We start from the raw sequence: 19,776 nt of genomic DNA, 5'->3' as shown, positions 1-19,776 counted from the left end.
ATGTGTATGGTTGGCAAGGTGAACCATGTAGTGAAGCTCTGTAGGTTTCATAGCATACTGGGCCCTCAGTTGGCGGATAACAAGAATTGAGTTGGCTCTTAATTTGAGAAACTGAAATGTAGAAGATCCTACCAATAGTGTTTGGCAGAGACGTATAATTCTCTTTTTTGTGGGCATAAGACCTTCTGGTCAAGTCATATATGAATTCAGAGTTGAGCAAAAAGGTTCACAAATCCCTGGTCCAGCTGTCACATTGGTAGTCACAGATGACTAGAACTGCACCATAAAAGTCTAGAATCACTGGGGGAGATTTACGGAGCTAAGTGTGCTACAATTCTGGAGCAATTTGCACCACAATCTGTGATCCGTAACTTGCACCACATTTAAGTGTTCTAGACAGAAAAGGGGCGCGACCCAACACGAAACACTATGCTCCATTAAAAAACACCAACATTTTGGGGCACATGTCCAAAGCCAAGTAAGAAACGAATACATTGTGTAAACGCTGACAAGACAGACTAAAGGAGCGCCAGGTTTCTCAATCAGAATGAACCCCTTTGAAAAAAAAAAAAAGAAATGCGCATTTTTAGAATGTCCAGTATCAGTTTGCAGTGTGGAAGAATTAGACTGTGATGATATATCTGCCCCAAATGTTTTCTAATACGACTCTCTGTAGTAATATAGGATAGTACTGAAAAATGCAAAAATACCCTAGGTTCTAGCTTAATAAAAGGGAACGTGTCAGCAGGATTGTACACAGTAAACTACAGGCACTGTCAGGTCGGCGCCGTTATACTGAGTAAAATGATACCTGGGTGATGAAATCCATATTTGTGTTTAATCTTTATTTGCAGCTTTCGGTTAATGATATGCTTGTGCTCCGGGGCAGGGCTGTGGGAAGGTTTTCATGTGGTGCTCCGAAAGATGCTACTTCTCAGCACCATTTTGCTAGAGGAAAAAAATAACATTGTCTCCACCAAGATGCCTGCGCAGTAGCATCTATCAGCGATTCATTTAAATATATATGACTAAATAAAACAATTTAATGCATATCATAGATGCGATCATGCTGCAGCACAGGTAAAGCCTGCTGAATGTGATTTTTTTTTCAATACATATGATAATCAGTATGTAAAATAGGGGGCAGGTCAGTGAAGGATCAGTGACCAGTCATAAGCCATACAGATGAATATGTAATCAGAGCAGCACATGAAGACCCCATCACAGCCCCGCCCCGGAGCACGAGCATATCATTAACAGAAAACTAAAAAGATTAAACAACAACCACAAGACGGATTTCATCACCCAGGTATCATATTAATCAGTATAACGGCGCCGACCTGACACTGCCTGTAGGTTACTGTGCACAATCCTGCTGACAGGTTCCCTATAAAAAGGAATGCATGTGTAAATTCAGCGGGCTTATTTTTTTACCTCTCATTAGGCCTCCTATGATAAGATTACATATCATCTGCAGTTATTCAATCACACACTTTTACAAACCTTCTGTGGTTGGGAATGAATGCTTGGCATTTGACTGCAATAATAGTTGGACCAACAACTAAAATACAGCTTTTAGTGTAGTATGTTTAGCAATATCTTTACATGGCCAGTCTGATCCTCTATTACAGAGAAATCATCTATTGAACTGATATGCAAATCTGTAGCCTCTGTCACTCCAGCTCTATTTCCCAACCAGCACCACCACCTCCCATGAGGCATGTCCCCTTCGGCTTCTTCCCGCCCTATACGCACAGAGGGTCCGTATAACACATGGCCCCTCTCTTGCTCAGTAGGACGGCACCTACGTTACACAGAAACTACACTCATCTGAATTGACTTTCTGTAATGATAATTAGAATAGAAGCATATTAATAAGTCATGTTCTACTTTAGGAGCCTACATGAGTTGTTTTGTCGTTGCCGGACATTTCCTTTAACCTTACGCTGAGCAAAGGTAAAGCTATACTTTAGAATAGCAATGAAAGAAATGTGACCCCGAGGCACACATAGCTGTTCAGAGTAATTGCAAGTTATGTGGTTCTCGTGACACTGGTGCAGCCAACCTGCTAACACTGCTGACGAACGTATCAAACAACACATGATGCCTTTACATTTCATGCCAGAAACAATGAGATCAATGTTCCATCATTTAGTACATTTAACAGAACTCACAGGGAATCTGTCAGCAGCTTTTTGCTACACCACATAGGAGCAGCATAACATAGAAACAGAGACCCTGATTCCAGTGATGTGTCACTTACTCCGCAGGCCATTCTGATCAAATCACTTTTTAGTATTGTAATTAGTAGAAAAATTTTGCAATTTTTTTTTGTGTACAAGAAAATCAAGTAGGAAACACTGACCAAATACTGACGAAACTCGCATCCAAAATACTGATGAGCACAGATGCATTCTTGCCATGTGAGAAAAATCCCTGACGTCTGAATGAGGTCTTACAGAGGACACGACATCCATAGCATTTTAGGTTTTGTTAAGATTTCAGGGAGAAAATGTCTTCATGTCTAACCAATAAAAGTGTCCATCTGCAAATAGAGAATCCTCCGTGTAAGTTCCGGGGAAGACGCCGGCACAGACACAACCTTCTAAACATAGCACACTTGATTCGGTAATAGGCTTTAATGCCATATGTCTTTACCTCACACTAGGATGACACTTGGCAAATGGGATATGAAGGTGGCTTTATGAACAGCAGCCTGTTAACCATTTAGAGGTTTGCCCCCTATATTAGACCATTAAAGAGTTAAAGTGAAGGTCCAGAGAAACATTTCTGGTGTCACAAAGTTAATTAGGTGCTTAATCTGTTCTATGTGATAATAATATAGAGATAACACCGTCTCCAGGGGGTCCTGCAGGAGCTGTGCCCTCCACCTTATGTTTGACTAATGATCACTCAGTAATTACTGTCAGCTCTACAATCTCTTGTCTGTGTGTGCCAACATCCTTATCACTAGTATACACTTCTGGAACTATTTCCAGGCGCTGCTAACTGAGCAAACAACCAACTTCATGAAATAATTATTAAAGTCTTGGAAAACGGGGAAGGACGGTTGTATTGGTTCAGGATACTTCACTAGGTCGTGTGCACACAGGGCATCTCATGTCAGGAAATCGCACTAGGTCGTGTGCACACAGGGCATCTCATGTCAGGAAATCTCACTAGGTCGTGTGCACACAGGGACTCTCATGTCAGGAAATCTCACTAGGTCGTGTGCACACAGGGACTCTCATGTCAGGATATCTCACTAGGTCGTGTGCACACAGGGCATCTCATGTCAGGATATCTCACTAGGTCGTGTGCACACAGGGCATCTCATGTCAGGATATCTCACTAGGTCGTGTGCACACAGGGACTCTCATGTCAGGATATCTCACTAGGCCGTGTGCACACGGCATCTCATGTCAGGATACCTCACTAGGTCGTGTGCACACAGGGCATCTCATGTCAGGATATCTCACTAGGTCGTGTGCACACAGGGCATCTCATGTCAGGATATCTCACTAGGTCGTGTGCACACAGGGACTCTCATGTCAGGATATCTCACTAGGTCGTGTGCACACAGGGACTCTCATGTCAGGATATCTCACTAGGTCGTGTGCACACAGGGCATCTCATGTCAGGATATCTCACTAGGTCGTGTGCACACAGGGCATCTCATGTCAGGATATCTCACTAGGTCGTGTGCACACAGGGAATCTCATGTCAGGAAACCTCACTAGGTCGTGTGCACACAGGGAATCTCATGTCAGGATATCTCACTAGGTCGTGTGCACACAGGGCATCTCATGTCAGGATATCTCACTAGGTCGTGTGCACACAGGGCATCTCATGTCAGGAAATCTCACTAGGTCGTGTGCACACAGGGACTCTCATGTCAGGAAATCTCACTAGGTCGTGTGCACACAGGGACTCTCATGTCAGGATATCTCACTAGGTCGTGTGCACACAGGGCATCTCATGTCAGGATATCTCACTAGGTCGTGTGCACACAGGGAATCTCATGTCAGGATATCTCACTAGGTCGTGTGCACACAGGGAATCTCATGTCAGGATATCTCACTAGGTCGTGTGCACACAGGGCATCTCATGTCAGGATATCTCACTAGGTCGTGTGCACACAGGGCATCTCATGTCAGGATATCTCACTAGGTCGTGTGCACACAGGGCATCTCATGTCAGGATATCTCACTAGGTCGTGTGCACACAGGGCATCTCATGTCAGGATATCTCACTAGGTCGTGTGCACACAGGGACTCTCATGTCAGGATATCTCACTAGGTCGTGTGCACACAGGGACTCTCATGTCAGGATATCTCACTAGGTCGTGTGCACACAGGGACTCTCATGTCAGGATATCTCACTAGGTCGTGTGCACACAGGGCATCTCATGTCAGGATATCTCACTAGGCCGTGTGCACACAGGGCATCTCATGTCAGGAAATCTCACTAGGTCGTGTGCACACAGGGAATCTCATGTCAGGATATCTCACTAGGTCGTGTGCACACAGGGCATCTCATGTCAGGATATCTCACGTCAGGATATCTCACTAGGTCGTGTGCACACAGGGCATCTCATGTCAGGATACCTCACTAGGTCGTGTGCACACAGGGCATCTCATGTCAGGATATCTCACTAGGTCGTGTGCACACAGGGAATCTCATGTCAGGATATCTCACTAGGTCGTGTGCACACAGGGCATCTCATGTCAGGATATCTCACTAGGTCGTGTGCACACAGGGCATCTCATGTCAGGATATCTCACTAGGTCGTGTGCACACAGGGCATCTCATGTCAGGATACCTCACTAGGTCGTGTGCACACAGGGCATCTCATGTCAGGATATCTCACTAGGTTCTGTGCACACAGGGCATCTCATGTCAGGATATCTCACTAGGTTCTGTGCACACAGGGCATCTCATGTCAGGATACCTCACAAGGTGTGCACACAGGGCATCTCATGTCAGGATATCTCACTAGATTCTGTGCACACAGGGCATCTCATGTCAGGATATCTCGCTAGGCAGTGTGCGCACAGGGCATCTCATGTCAGGATATCTCACTAAGCCATGTGCACACAGAGCATCTCATGTCAGGATACCTCACTAGGTCGTGTGCACACAGGGCATTTCATGTCAGGATACCTCACTAGGTCGTGTGCACACAGGGCATCTCATGTCAGGATATCTCACTAGGTTCTGTGCACACAGGGCATCTCATGTCAGGATACCTCACAAGGTGTGCACAAAGGGCATCTCATGTCAGGATATCTCACTAGGTTCTGTGCACACAGGGCATCTCATGTCAGGATATCTCGCTAGGCCGTGTGCGCACAGGGCATCTCATGTCAGGATATCTCACTAAGGCTGGAGTCACACTAACCTGCGCAAAATACAGTCAGTATTTTACTTGCGTAATACGGATGACAGACCCCTAAACAGTGCTCCGTATGTCATCCGTAATCAAGGTGTGGTCGCGTATTTTGCGCATGTCAGCATCCGTATGTAATCCGTATGGCATCCGTATGGCGAGATTTTCTCGCAGGCTTGCAAAATGGACATATAATGGAGCCCTATGACAGTTTTAATAAAGAAATGAAAGAATAGATATAGACACATAGAATGCTTATATATATATATATATATATATATATATATATATATATATATGTATTCTATGTGTCTATATCTATTCTTTCATTTCTTTATTAAAACTGTCAGTGTGAGTTTACTGTATAGCGCACTGAATTGCCGGCTTTGCTAAAAGACACCTGGTGCGTATTTCTCGCAGGTCACACGTGTGGTCCGTGTGTAATCCGTATTTTTTGCGCACCCATAGACTTGCATTGGCGTATTACGGCCGTAGTACGCTGACAATCGCAGCAAGCTGCGAGTGGCACGGAGTGTAGAATACGGATGAGAAATATACGGCTGGTGCGAGTGACCCCATAGAGAATCATTGGTCCGTGTCTAATGCGTGCTTTTAGCGCCTCTCACTCTCCCGTATTCCTCACCAGTGTGACCCCGGCCTAAGCCATGTGCACACAGAGCATCTCATGTCAGGATACCTCACTAGGTCGTGTGCACACAGGGCATCTCATGTCAGGATATCTCACTAGGTCGTGTGCACACAGGGCATCTCATGTCAGGATATCTCACTAGGTCATGTGCACACAGGGCATCTCATGTCAGGATATCTCACTAGGTCGTGTGCACACAGGGCATCTCACGTCAGGATATCTCACTAGGTCGTGTGCACACAGGGCATCTCATGTCAGGATACCTCACTAGGTCGTGTGCACACAGGGAATCTCATGTCAGGATACTTCACTAGGTCGTGTGCACACAGGGAATCTCATGTCAGGATACTTCACTAGGTCGTGTGCACACAGGGAATCTCATGTCAGGATACTTCACTAGGTCTGTGCACACAGGGCATCTCATGTCAGGATACCTCACTAGGTCGTGTGCACAAAGGGCATCTCATGTCAGAATATCTCACTAGGCCGTGTGCACACAGGGAATCTCATGTCAGGATACTTCACTAGGTCGTGTGCACACAGGGCATCTCATGTCATGATATCTCACTAGGCCGTGTGCACACAGGGAATCTCATGTCAGGATACCTCACTAGGTCGTGTGCACACAGGGCATCTCATGTCAGGATATCTCACTAGGTCGTGTGCACACAGGGCATCTCATGTCAGGATATCTCACTAGGCCGTGTGCACACGGCATCTCATGTCAGGATACCTCACTAGGTCGTGTGCACACAGGGCATCTCATGTCAGGATATCTCACTAGGCCGTGTGCACACAGGGAATCTCATGTCAGGATACTTCACTAGGTCGTGTGCACACAGGGCATCTCATGTCATGATATCTCACTAGGCCGTGTGCACACAGGGAATCTCATGTCAGGATACCTCACTAGGTCGTGTGTACACAGGGCATCTCATGTCAGGATATCTCACTAGGTCGTGTGCACACAGGGCATCTCATGTCAGGATATCTCACTAGGTCGCTGGAGAATCCTCACAGCACACAGTGCACACGATGTGAGGATTCACTAGTCTGCAGTCACATAGAGTGACTGCAGACTTGTAGCTTCAGACCGGACAATCCCTTTAATGGGCCCAATAAATACCAAAGGTGAGTTTCTTTCTAAATGTCTATCTATTTAATAATGTCACCCCTTTTCTAATGTACTTCAACTAAAAATGTCCCTTCTGCGCCTACTCTACTTACTGTCTTTTTTTTTTTTTTACTTCCAATGATGTTTTGTGTATTTGAGAAAGCAATGGGCATTCTCAAACAAGATGTCATCAGGGGGCCGAGGCTACAGTAGTTGCCCCCACCCTGAAAAGATGAATCATCATCGATGTCCGTTTCAGGGGCTGGGCTCGTCACTGCTCTACTGAGCATGTGCGGGCTGTCAAGTCCGACACATGCTCAGTATGTGCTCACTGCGCTATAGTCCTTAGAATGCTCACCGACACTGCAATCCGTCTACAGTTAAGTGACGAGCAGGCGAGAGAATGCATTGTCAGTTCACACTGGGAACAGGGCATACAGGGAGAACAGACACCAGACCAGCCTCCGAAATGGACGTCACTGCCCTGAAACAGGATGACATCAGTAACTGCCGTTTCATGTGCTGGGTTCTGTTCTCCCTGCTTGAGACGGAATAGTAGATACCACCCAAGCATGTTTTTCCAGCATTGGAGTGGTGCTACTCATCTAAGGTCCCTGACCCTAGTCTCATACTTACCTGCTGCCATCTTCACCTTTTATCAGTGTCGTAACTTCTGACTGACCGGAAGTCAGAAGTAACAGTCACAAGCGCTCAATAGACCTCTACGAGAGCCAGAACGAGGCTTTCATTGAAAAGTGACCTCAATCGGGAAGGTCACAACCTGCCGAAGACTGGCTAGAGAGGCGGTGGTAGAAGGTGAAGACAGCGGCAGGTAAGTATAGGACCATGGTCAGAGACCTTAGATCAGTGGTACCACTCCAGGGCTGCAAGAAAAATAAAAATGCTGGAGTGGTGCTTTAATGAACATTAGAAAAGTGATTGAATCATTCCAGAAATAGACAGGTGTTCAGTATAAGGATCACCTTTGGTTTTGACAACCAATAGACAAGAAGTGAGCTGATCATTCTTCAGGAGTTTGCTGAACTGCCTTACAGTATATTTTATAATGGAAGTCAATGGGAAGGTTACTTCATTGTTGCATGGAGTAAGTTAAACAAAAAAGACCATAAAATGCCAGTAAAAAAAAAATAAATAAAGATGCCACTAAAATGCTGGAATAAAGCTATAAAAAAATTTGAAAAAGTGCTCAATAAACGACAACAAAAGTGCTAAAGACGCTCCAGAACTAATAAGAACTGCATAGTATAACAGGTAGGAAGATAGTGCTGGTGGGGAGAGGCAAGCAGTCCACACAGAGGATGCCTTGAGAACCGGCTAGTCAGGAATGTAGCCATATGGTGCTGAAATGAACCAGAATGGAGAGAAGATGGCGATCGTGAAGCATCTTGATAATCTCACTGTGTACCCCTACGAGTTAGGGGCCGGTAAGACACAGGGACCTGCCATGTTCACCCCACAGGGATTCGGGGATTAGAAGCGGCCAAGAGTTGAGACTGACACATTTTCATTGTTAGGGCCTGCGGAACGTACCAAATAAAAGGAGATATGAGGTGCTATCGCAGCCCGGGGTCCACCGTGCAGAGATGGAACCTGCTGCTGAGTAATGGCGGAACTAGATGGTGGGTGAACGCTTGCTGACACGTAAGTTAACTTCACCCAGTGTGAATGGAAGCGAACTCTGTTGCTCCACAGAGCCGCTAAAACAGACGCCAGAGCCTGTTCAACTCACAGAGCTCGGCTGAGTGAGTGCTAATTAGAGGTCACAGAGCTCTGTCCCAGTGGCACAGGACTAGAGTTCATCTAGACCATCATCGCTCGGCGCCGCGGCTGCAGTGCAAGCAAAAGGATGGAATATATACAATCGCGCCAAGTGCGCACAGTACCGCTTCGGCGGACGCCACTAACCACCCAGGGTGGGAAGGAAAGCGCTAGAGTTGTGCACGGCGTTGCACTGGCGGTTACTGCTACTTGGCGCGGTACGACAGTGCCCTGAACAGGGAGGCACAATCGGACGCTAAAAAGTCCAGAAGACTGGGATTCACTGTGGCGTATAGCTAGCCACTGACAGGCGCTGACTCTAACCTCTAAGCCCTAACAAGACACAACCAAGGGTAGGGGTTTCATAATGAGTCATTCGCAGTAACAAACATCCGTCATCATACACACCATGAGCCACAAGAGTCTATACTAGCGCATGGCCGAGCGGCCATGCGACTCTTTTATAGCGGCGTCCTTCCGGGACCTTCCCAGTGGACCAATCAGAGCAGGAACGGGACCTGCGCATGTGACATCCGACCTCCAATGAGAGGTCGTCCCACGGGCTTGCTAAGTAGGCAAAATACAGGACTTAGTCCCTGGAGCGTCTGCTTGCTGCTGACTCAGACATGGTGTTACAGTGTTACAGCACAGCCTGAGAGAGCAACCAGACGCCTAGCATCAGCCTGGGCAAGACGCCTGGCCCGACATCTCTGCTGAGCAGGAATCTCTGTGGCTGCTGAGGAATGGGGAAGAAATATGGGAAAGTTATGAAATGTCTGTTCTGTTCCTGATCTAAGGATCTCGTCTTTTAGTGGAGATGACTCTGTGCTGCACTTTCTGTACATGATCAGTAGTGAGGCAGCGCTGTGCAGTCTGAGTCAGTGGCTTACCGACTCCACAGACCTGGTTGATACCCTACTGTCCACATCAGGGCACATAGCACAAGTATTGGAAAAAAAGGGACGACACTGTAAATATTGAGCCTTTGAGTAAACTTGGTGTATTTGTCAATACAAGTGGTGAATCTTATGAAATGCTTAGAATTGTACCTCAGAAACATATGACGAAAAGATCTAAAGTATCAAACTGTATGGGTATGTGTAATTGCTGCGGGTTTTCCAGATGTTACAGCATAGTGGATGGGATTTCTAGAACTCCCACGTCCACTATGCGTACAAATCGTGGGAATGTACCGTACTTTGAGAATACCAAACCTTGTGGCCACGCCTGCAGGTGTAAGACTGTGTGCACACGGCGCTGTAGTCTATGGTCAGTAGCACAGGATTTGGGGGTATGTGCACATTGGCGGTAATGGTCAGATGGGGTCTCTGGGTGCCCTCTCGGACACTATACCCATAGACTCATATTTGTGGGGGCTCAACGACAATGGTGTTTTGAAGGCCACTTCACATAGGCAGATACAGCCGAAAACTACGTGTGATAAAGCACACAGCGACCCCACCGGCATCACCGCAGCCAACAGCCCCCAGCACTCCTGTTCTCCCGGGCTGCGGCCAAAACCCCCCAACCGTAAACCGCAGAGTGAACACAGGCTTAGGAGAGAAGAGGATGTGTTCTTGTAGAAGTACATAGCGCAAGAATCCAAAGCACAGCAATACAGACCCCACACACAGAGCGACAGGCTGCAGACAGTGACGGGCTGCAGTGCCGCCGTGTAGGGGAAATGCGCTGTCCTACCATGGCCACACCGGCACAGGGGACCACTGCACAGCCAAGGTGGGCGTCTATCCCTGGGGCACCCACAGCCGGACCCCTGGTTATGTCAGTGAGTGGGCTGGTGGGGGGCACCCTCTGTGGGCACAAATGCCTGGCACCATAGCCCCTTTCACCCCACACATACACTACTGGGATCATCACCACACAAGTAACAGGCAGCACCTCCCCAGTATCAGCCGGCCTCTCCCACCACATTCATCCTCAGCACATAACTGTACACAGCCCAGCACGGCCACCTGTAGATGTCAGCGCTCCGGTCCTGCCGCCGCCGTCACAACATAGCACCGGAGCCGGGAGATCTCGGACAGGGGCCGCTTGCGGTCCACGCTCCGTGACGTCACCTCGCTGGCAGCGCTCTGACGTCATGGGCAGTGGGGGCCTGCCGGCTGGAGCGGGGGGAGCCGGAGATACGGTGGGCTGCGGCGGGGAACAATGGCTGGAAGGGGAGGAGAAGCCGTCTGCTTGGGAGGCGGGGGCTGCTGCGGGTTATGGTCGGCTGGGGGAAGCTCGGCCACGGCCCCTAGTAGAGATCGGGCAAGGCATCCTGTGGACAACAGGGGTCCTCCATGGTGTAAGCCCTAATCACACTGTGTATAGGGGTCCTCCATGGTGTAATCACTAATCACTCTGTGTATAGGGGTCCTCCATGGTGTAAGCCCTAATCACACTGTGTATAGGGGTCCTCCATGGTGTAAGCCCTAATCACACTGTGTATAGGGGTCCTCCATGGTGTAAGCCCTAATCACACTGTGTATAGGGGTCCTCCATGGTGTAAGCCCTAATCACACTGAGTATAGGGGTCCTCCATGGTGTAATCACTAATCACACTGTGTATAGGGGTCCTCCATGGTGTAATCACTAATCACACTGTGTATAGGGGTCCTCCATGGTGTAATCACTAATCACACTGTGTATAGGGGTCCTCCATGGTGTAATCACTAATCACACTGTGTATAGGGGTCCTCCATGGTGTAAGCCCTAATCACACTGAGTATAGGGGTCCTCCATGGTGTAAGCCCTAATCACACTGTGTATAGGGGTCCTCCATGGTGTAATCACTAATCACACTGTGTATAGGGGTCCTCCATGGTGTAATCACTAATCACACTGTGTATAGGGGTCCTCCATGGTGTAATCACTAATCACACTGTGTATAGGGGTCCTCCATGGTGTAAGCCCTAATCACACTGTGTATAGGGGTCCTCCATGGTGTAAGCCCTAATCACTCTGTGTATAGGGGTCCTCCATGGTGTAAGCCCTAATCACACTGAGTATAGGGGTCCTCCATGGTGTAAGCCCTAATCACACTGTGTATAGGGGTCCTCCATGGTGTAATCACTAATCACTCTGTGTACAGGGGTCCTCCATGGTGTAAGCCCTAATCACTCTGTGTATAGGGGTCCTCCATGGTGTAAGCCCTAATCACACTGAGTATAGGGGTCCTCCATGGTGTAAGCCCTAATCACACTGTGTATAGGGGTCCTCCATGGTGTAATCACTAATCACACTGTGTATAGGGGTCCTCCATGGTGTAAGCCCTAATCACTCTGTGTATAGGGGTCCTCCATGGTGTAATCACTAATCACTCTGTGTATAGGGGTCCTCCATGGTGTAAGCCCTAATCACACTGTGTATAGGGGTCCTCCATGGTGTAATCACTAATCACTCTGTGTATAGGGGTCCTCCATGGTGTAATCACTAATCACTCTGTGTATAGCGGTCCTCCATGGTGTAAGCCCTAATCACTCTGTGTATAGGGGTCCTCCATGGTGTAAGCCCTAATCACTCTGTGTATAGGGGTCCTCCATGGTGTAATCACTAATCACACTGTGTATAGGGGTCCAACATGGTGTAAGCCCTAATCACACAGTGTATAGGGGTCCTCCATGGTGTAAGCCCTAATCACACTGTGTATAGGGGTCCTCCATGGTGTAATCACTAATCACACTGTGTATAGGGGTCCTCCATGGTGTAATCACTAATCACACTGTGTATAGGGGTCCTCCATGGTGTAATCACTAATCACACTGTGTATAGGGGTCCTCCATGGTGTAAGCCCTAATCACACTGTGTATAGGGGTCCTCCATGGTGTAAGCCCTAATCACACTGTGTATAGGGGTCCTCCATGGTGTAATCACTAATCACACTGTGTATAGGGGTCCTCCATGGTGTAATCACTAATCACACTGTGTATAGGGGTCCTCCATGGTGTAATCACTAATCACACTGTGTATAGGGGTCCTCCATGGTGTAAGCCCTAATCACACTGTGTATAGGGGTCCTCCATGGTGTAAGCCCTAATCACTCTGTGTATAGGGGTCCTCCATGGTGTAAGCCCTAATCACACTGAGTATAGGGGTCCTCCATGGTGTAAGCCCTAATCACACTGTGTATAGGGGTCCTCCATGGTGTAATCACTAATCACTCTGTGTACAGGGGTCCTCCATGGTGTAAGCCCTAATCACTCTGTGTATAGGGGTCCTCCATGGTGTAAGCCCTAATCACACTGAGTATAGGGGTCCTCCATGGTGTAAGCCCTAATCACACTGTGTATAGGGGTCCTCCATGGTGTAATCACTAATCACATTGTGTATAGGGGTCCTCCATGGTGTAAGCCCTAATCACTCTGTGTATAGGGGTCCTCCATGGTGTAATCACTAATCACTCTGTGTATAGGGGTCCTCCATGGTGTAAGCCCTAATCACACTGTGTATAGGGGTCCTCCATGGTGTAATCACTAATCACTCTGTGTATAGGGGTCCTCCATGGTGTAATCACTAATCACTCTGTGTATAGCGGTCCTCCATGGTGTAAGCCCTAATCACTCTGTGTATAGGGGTCCTCCATGGTGTAAGCCCTAATCACTCTGTGTATAGGGGTCCTCCATGGTGTAATCACTAATCACACTGTGTATAGGGGTCCAACATGGTGTAAGCCCTAATCACACAGTGTATAGGGGTCCTCCATGGTGTAAGCCCTAATCACTCTGTGTATAGGGGTCCTCCATGGTGTAATCACTAATCACTCTGTGTATAGGGGTCCTCCATGGTGTAAGCCCTAATCACACTGAGTATAGGGGTCCTCCATGGTGTAAGCCCTAATCACACTGTGTATAGGGGTCCTCCATGGTGTAATCACTAATCACACTGTGTATAGGGGTCCTCCATGGTGTAAGCCCTAATCACTCTGTGTATAGGGGTCCTCCATGGTGTAATCACTAATCACTCTGTGTATAGGGGTCCTCCATGGTGTAAGCCCTAATCACACTGTGTATAGGGGTCCTCCATGGTGTAAGCCCTAATCACACTGTGTATAGGGGTCCTCCATGGTGTAAGCCCTAATCACACTGTGTATAGGGGTCCTCCATGGTGGAATCACTAATCACACTGTGTATAGGGGTCCTCCATGGTGTAATCACTAATCACACTGTGTATAGGGGTCCTCCATGGTGTAAGCCCTAATCACACTGTGTATACGGGTCCTACATGGTGTAAGCCCAATCACACTGTGTATAGGGGTCCTCCATGGTGTAAGCCCTAATCACACTGTGTATAGGGGTCCTCCATGGTGTAAGCCCTAATCACACTGTGTATAGGGGTCCTCCATGGTGTAAGCCCTAATCACACTGTGTATAGGGGTCCTCCATGGTGTAAGCCCTAATCACACTGTGTATAGGGGTCCTCTCTGGTGTAATCACTAATCACACTGAGTATAGGGGTCCTCCATGGTGTAAGCCCTAATCACACTGTATATAGGGGTCCTCCATGGTGTAAGCCCTAATCACACTGTGTATAGGGGTCCTCCATGGTGTAAGCCCTAATCACACTGTGTATAGGGGTCCTCCATGGTGTAAGCCCTAATCACACTGTGTATAGGGGTCCTCCATGGTGTAAGCCCTAATCACACTGAGTATAGGGGTCCTCCATGGTGTAAGCCCTAATCACACTGTGTATAGGGGTCCTCCATGGTGTAATCACTAATCACACTGTGTATAGGGGTCCTCCATGGTGTAATCACTAATCACACTGTGTATAGGGGTCCTCCATGGTGTAATCACTAATCACACTGTGTATAGGGGTCCTCCATGGTGTAATCACTAATCACACTGTGTATAGGGGTCCTCCATGGTGTAAGCCCTAATCACACTGAGTATAGGGGTCCTCCATGGTGTAAGCCCTAATCACACTGTGTATAGGGGTCCTCCATGGTGTAATCACTAATCACACTGTGTATAGGGGTCCTCCATGGTGTAATCACTAATCACACTGTGTATAGGGGTCCTCCATGGTGTAATCACTAATCACACTGTGTATAGGGGTCCTCCATGGTGTAAGCCCTAATCACACTGTGTATAGGGGTCCTCCATGGTGTAAGCCCTAATCACTCTGTGTATAGGGGTCCTCCATGGTGTAAGCCCTAATCACACTGAGTATAGGGGTCCTCCATGGTGTAAGCCCTAATCACACTGTGTATAGGGGTCCTCCATGGTGTAATCACTAATCACTCTGTGTACAGGGGTCCTCCATGGTGTAAGCCCTAATCACTCTGTGTATAGGGGTCCTCCATGGTGTAAGCCCTAATCACACTGAGTATAGGGGTCCTCCATGGTGTAAGCCCTAATCACACTGTGTATAGGGGTCCTCCATGGTGTAATCACTAATCACACTGTGTATAGGGGTCCTCCATGGTGTAAGCCCTAATCACTCTGTGTATAGGGGTCCTCCATGGTGTAATCACTAATCACTCTGTGTATAGGGGTCCTCCATGGTGTAAGCCCTAATCACACTGTGTATAGGGGTCCTCCATGGTGTAATCACTAATCACTCTGTGTATAGGGGTCCTCCATGGTGTAATCACTAATCACTCTGTGTATAGCGGTCCTCCATGGTGTAAGCCCTAATCACTCTGTGTATAGGGGTCCTCCATGGTGTAAGCCCTAATCACTCTGTGTATAGGGGTCCTCCATGGTGTAATCACTAATCACACTGTGTATAGGGGTCCAACATGGTGTAAGCCCTAATCACACAGTGTATAGGGGTCCTCCATGGTGTAAGCCCTAATCACACTGTGTATAGGGGTCCTCCATGGTGTAATCACTAATCACACTGTGTATAGGGGTCCTCCATGGTGTAATCACTAATCACACTGTGTATAGGGGTCCTCCATGGTGTAATCACTAATCACACTGTGTATAGGGGTCCTCCATGGTGTAAGCCCTAATCACACTGTGTATAGGGGTCCTCCATGGTGTAAGCCCTAATCACACTGTGTATAGGGGTCCTCCATGGTGTAATCACTAATCACACTGTGTATAGGGGTCCTCCATGGTGTAATCACTAATCACACTGTGTATAGGGGTCCTCCATGGTGTAATCACTAATCACACTGTGTATAGGGGTCCTCCATGGTGTAAGCCCTAATCACACTGTGTATAGGGGTCCTCCATGGTGTAAGCCCTAATCACTCTGTGTATAGGGGTCCTCCATGGTGTAAGCCCTAATCACACTGAGTATAGGGGTCCTCCATGGTGTAAGCCCTAATCACACTGTGTATAGGGGTCCTCCATGGTGTAATCACTAATCACTCTGTGTACAGGGGTCCTCCATGGTGTAAGCCCTAATCACTCTGTGTATAGGGGTCCTCCATGGTGTAAGCCCTAATCACACTGAGTATAGGGGTCCTCCATGGTGTAAGCCCTAATCACACTGTGTATAGGGGTCCTCCATGGTGTAATCACTAATCACATTGTGTATAGGGGTCCTCCATGGTGTAAGCCCTAATCACTCTGTGTATAGGGGTCCTCCATGGTGTAATCACTAATCACTCTGTGTATAGGGGTCCTCCATGGTGTAAGCCCTAATCACACTGTGTATAGGGGTCCTCCATGGTGTAATCACTAATCACTCTGTGTATAGGGGTCCTCCATGGTGTAATCACTAATCACTCTGTGTATAGCGGTCCTCCATGGTGTAAGCCCTAATCACTCTGTGTATAGGGGTCCTCCATGGTGTAAGCCCTAATCACTCTGTGTATAGGGGTCCTCCATGGTGTAATCACTAATCACACTGTGTATAGGGGTCCAACATGGTGTAAGCCCTAATCACACAGTGTATAGGGGTCCTCCATGGTGTAAGCCCTAATCACTCTGTGTATAGGGGTCCTCCATGGTGTAATCACTAATCACTCTGTGTATAGGGGTCCTCCATGGTGTAAGCCCTAATCACACTGAGTATAGGGGTCCTCCATGGTGTAAGCCCTAATCACACTGTGTATAGGGGTCCTCCATGGTGTAATCACTAATCACACTGTGTATAGGGGTCCTCCATGGTGTAAGCCCTAATCACTCTGTGTATAGGGGTCCTCCATGGTGTAATCACTAATCACTCTGTGTATAGGGGTCCTCCATGGTGTAAGCCCTAATCACACTGTGTATAGGGGTCCTCCATGGTGTAAGCCCTAATCACACTGTGTATAGGGGTCCTCCATGGTGTAAGCCCTAATCACACTGTGTATAGGGGTCCTCCATGGTGGAATCACTAATCACACTGTGTATAGGGGTCCTCCATGGTGTAATCACTAATCACACTGTGTATAGGGGTCCTCCATGGTGTAAGCCCTAATCACACTGTGTATACGGGTCCTACATGGTGTAAGCCCAATCACACTGTGTATAGGGGTCCTCCATGGTGTAAGCCCTAATCACACTGTGTATAGGGGTCCTCCATGGTGTAAGCCCTAATCACACTGTGTATAGGGGTCCTCCATGGTGTAAGCCCTAATCACACTGTGTATAGGGGTCCTCCATGGTGTAAGCCCTAATCACACTGTGTATAGGGGTCCTCTCTGGTGTAATCACTAATCACACTGAGTATAGGGGTCCTCCATGGTGTAAGCCCTAATCACACTGTATATAGGGGTCCTCCATGGTGTAAGCCCTAATCACACTGTGTATAGGGGTCCTCCATGGTGTAAGCCCTAATCACACTGTGTATAGGGGTCCTCCATGGTGTAAGCCCTAATCACACTGTGTATAGGGGTCCTCCATGGTGTAATCACTAATCACACTGTGTATAGGGGTCCTCCATGGTGTAAGCCCTAATCACACTGTGTATAGGGGTCCTCCATGGTATAAGCCCTAATCACACTGTGTATAGGGGTCCTCCATGGTGTAATCACTAATCACACTGTGTATAGGGGTCCTCCATGGTGTAAGCCCTAATCACACTGTGTATAGGGGTCCTCCATGGTGTAAGCCCTAGTCACTCTGTGTATAGGGGTCCTCCATGGTGTAAGCCCTAATCACACTGTGTATAGGGGTCCTCCATGGTGTAAGCCCAATCACACTGTGTATAGGGGTCCTCCATGGTGTAAGCCCAATCACACTGTGTATAGGGGTCCTCCATGGTGTAAGCCCTAATCACACTGTATAGGGGTCCTCCATGGTATAAGCCCTAATCACTCTGTGTATAGGGGTCCTCCATGGTGTAATCACTAATCACACTGTGTATAGGGGTCCTCCATGGTGTAAGCCCTAATCACACTGTGTATAGGGGTCCTCCATGGTGTAAGCCCTAATCACACTGAATATAGGGGTCCTCCATGGTGTAAGCCCTAATCACACTGTGTATAGGGGTCCTCCATGGTGTAAGCCCTAATCACACTGTGTATAGGGGTCCTCCATGGTGTAAGCCCTAATCACACTGTGTATAGGGGTCCTCCATGGTGTAAGCCCTAATCACACTGTGTATAGGGGTCCTCCATGGTGTAAGCCCAATCACACTGTGTATAGGGGTCCTCCATGGTGTAAGCCCTAATCACACTGAGTATAGGGGTCCTCCATGGTGTAAGCCCAATCACACTGTGTATAGGGGTCCTCCATGGTGTAAGCCCTAATCAGACTGTTTATAGGGGTCCTCCATGGTGTAAGCCCTAATCACACTGAGTATAGGGGTCCTCCATGGTGTAAGCCCTAATCACACTGTGTATAGGGGTCCTCCATGGTGTAAGCCCTAATCACACTGTGTATAGGGGTCCTCCATGGTTTAATCACTAATCACACTGTGTATAGGGGTCCTCCATGGTGTAAGCCCTAATCACACTGAGTATAGGGGTCTTCCATGGTGTAAGCCCTAATAACACTCAGTATAGGGGTCTTCCATGGTGTAAGCCCTAATAACACTCAGTATAGGGGTCCTCCATGGTGTAAGCCCTAATCACACTGTGTATAGGGGTCCTCCATGGTGTAAGCCCTAATCACACTGAGTATAGGGGTCCTCCATGGTGTAAGCCCAATCACACTGTGTATAGGGGTCCTCCATGGTGTAAGCCCAATCACACTGTGTATAGGGGTCCTCCATGGTGTAAGCCCAATCACACTGTGTATAGGGGTCCTCCATGGTGTAAGCCCTAATTACACTGTGTATAGGGGTCCTCCATGGTGTAAGCCCTAATCACACTGTGTATAGGGGTCCTCCATGGTGTAAGCCCTAATCACACTGTGTATAGGGGTCCTCCATGGTGTAATCACTAATCACACTGTGTATAGGGGTCCTCCATGGTGTAATCACTAATCACACTGTGTATAGGGGTCCTCCATGGTGTAAGCCCTAATCACACTGAGTATAGGGGTCCTCCATCGTGTAAGCCCAATCACACTGTGTATAGGGATCCTCCATGGTGTAAGCCCAATCACACTATGTATAGGGGTCCTCCATGGTGTAAGCCCAATCACACTGTGTATAGGGGTCCTCCATGGTGTAAGCCCTAATTACACTGTGTATAGGGGTCCTCCATGGTGTAAGCCATAATCACACTGTGTATAGGGGTCCTCCATGGTGTAAGCCCTAATCACACTGTGTATAGGGGTCCTCCATGGTGTAAGCCCTAATTACACTGTGTATAGGGGTCTTCCATGGTGTAAGCCCTAATCACACTGTGTATAGGGGTCCTCCATGGTGTAAGCCCTAATCACACTGTGTATAGGGGTCCTCCATGGTGTAAGCCCTAATCACACTGTGTATAGGGGTCCTCCATGGTGTAAGCCCTAATCACACTGTGTATAGGGGTCCTCCATGATGTAATCACTAATCACACTGTGTATAGGGGTC

The 19,776-nt window shown here is 47.9% G+C and overlaps 1 protein-coding gene across 9 annotated transcripts in view; it reads right to left on the bottom strand.

The window, feature by feature from the left end:
• Positions 1–11,141, bottom strand: part of MPDZ (multiple PDZ domain crumbs cell polarity complex component) — a 249,883-nt gene extending 238,742 nt beyond the window's left edge. For all 9 annotated transcript variants that reach the window (XM_073572172.1, XM_073572174.1, XM_073572176.1 and 6 more), the window contains exon 1: positions 10,905–11,141. The gene's annotated coding sequence lies outside the window, so the exon portion shown is untranslated. The remainder of the gene's footprint in view (positions 1–10,904) is intronic.
• Positions 11,142–19,776: the final 8,635 nt, after the last annotated feature.

The sequence above is a fragment of the Dendrobates tinctorius genome, unplaced genomic scaffold, assembly GCF_039654945.1.
Source record: "Dendrobates tinctorius isolate UK_male_01 unplaced genomic scaffold, ASM3965494v1 ptg000031l, whole genome shotgun sequence".
Lineage (NCBI taxonomy): Eukaryota > Metazoa > Chordata > Amphibia > Anura > Dendrobatidae > Dendrobates > Dendrobates tinctorius.
This window is presented reverse-complemented; position numbering and strand designations above follow the sequence as displayed.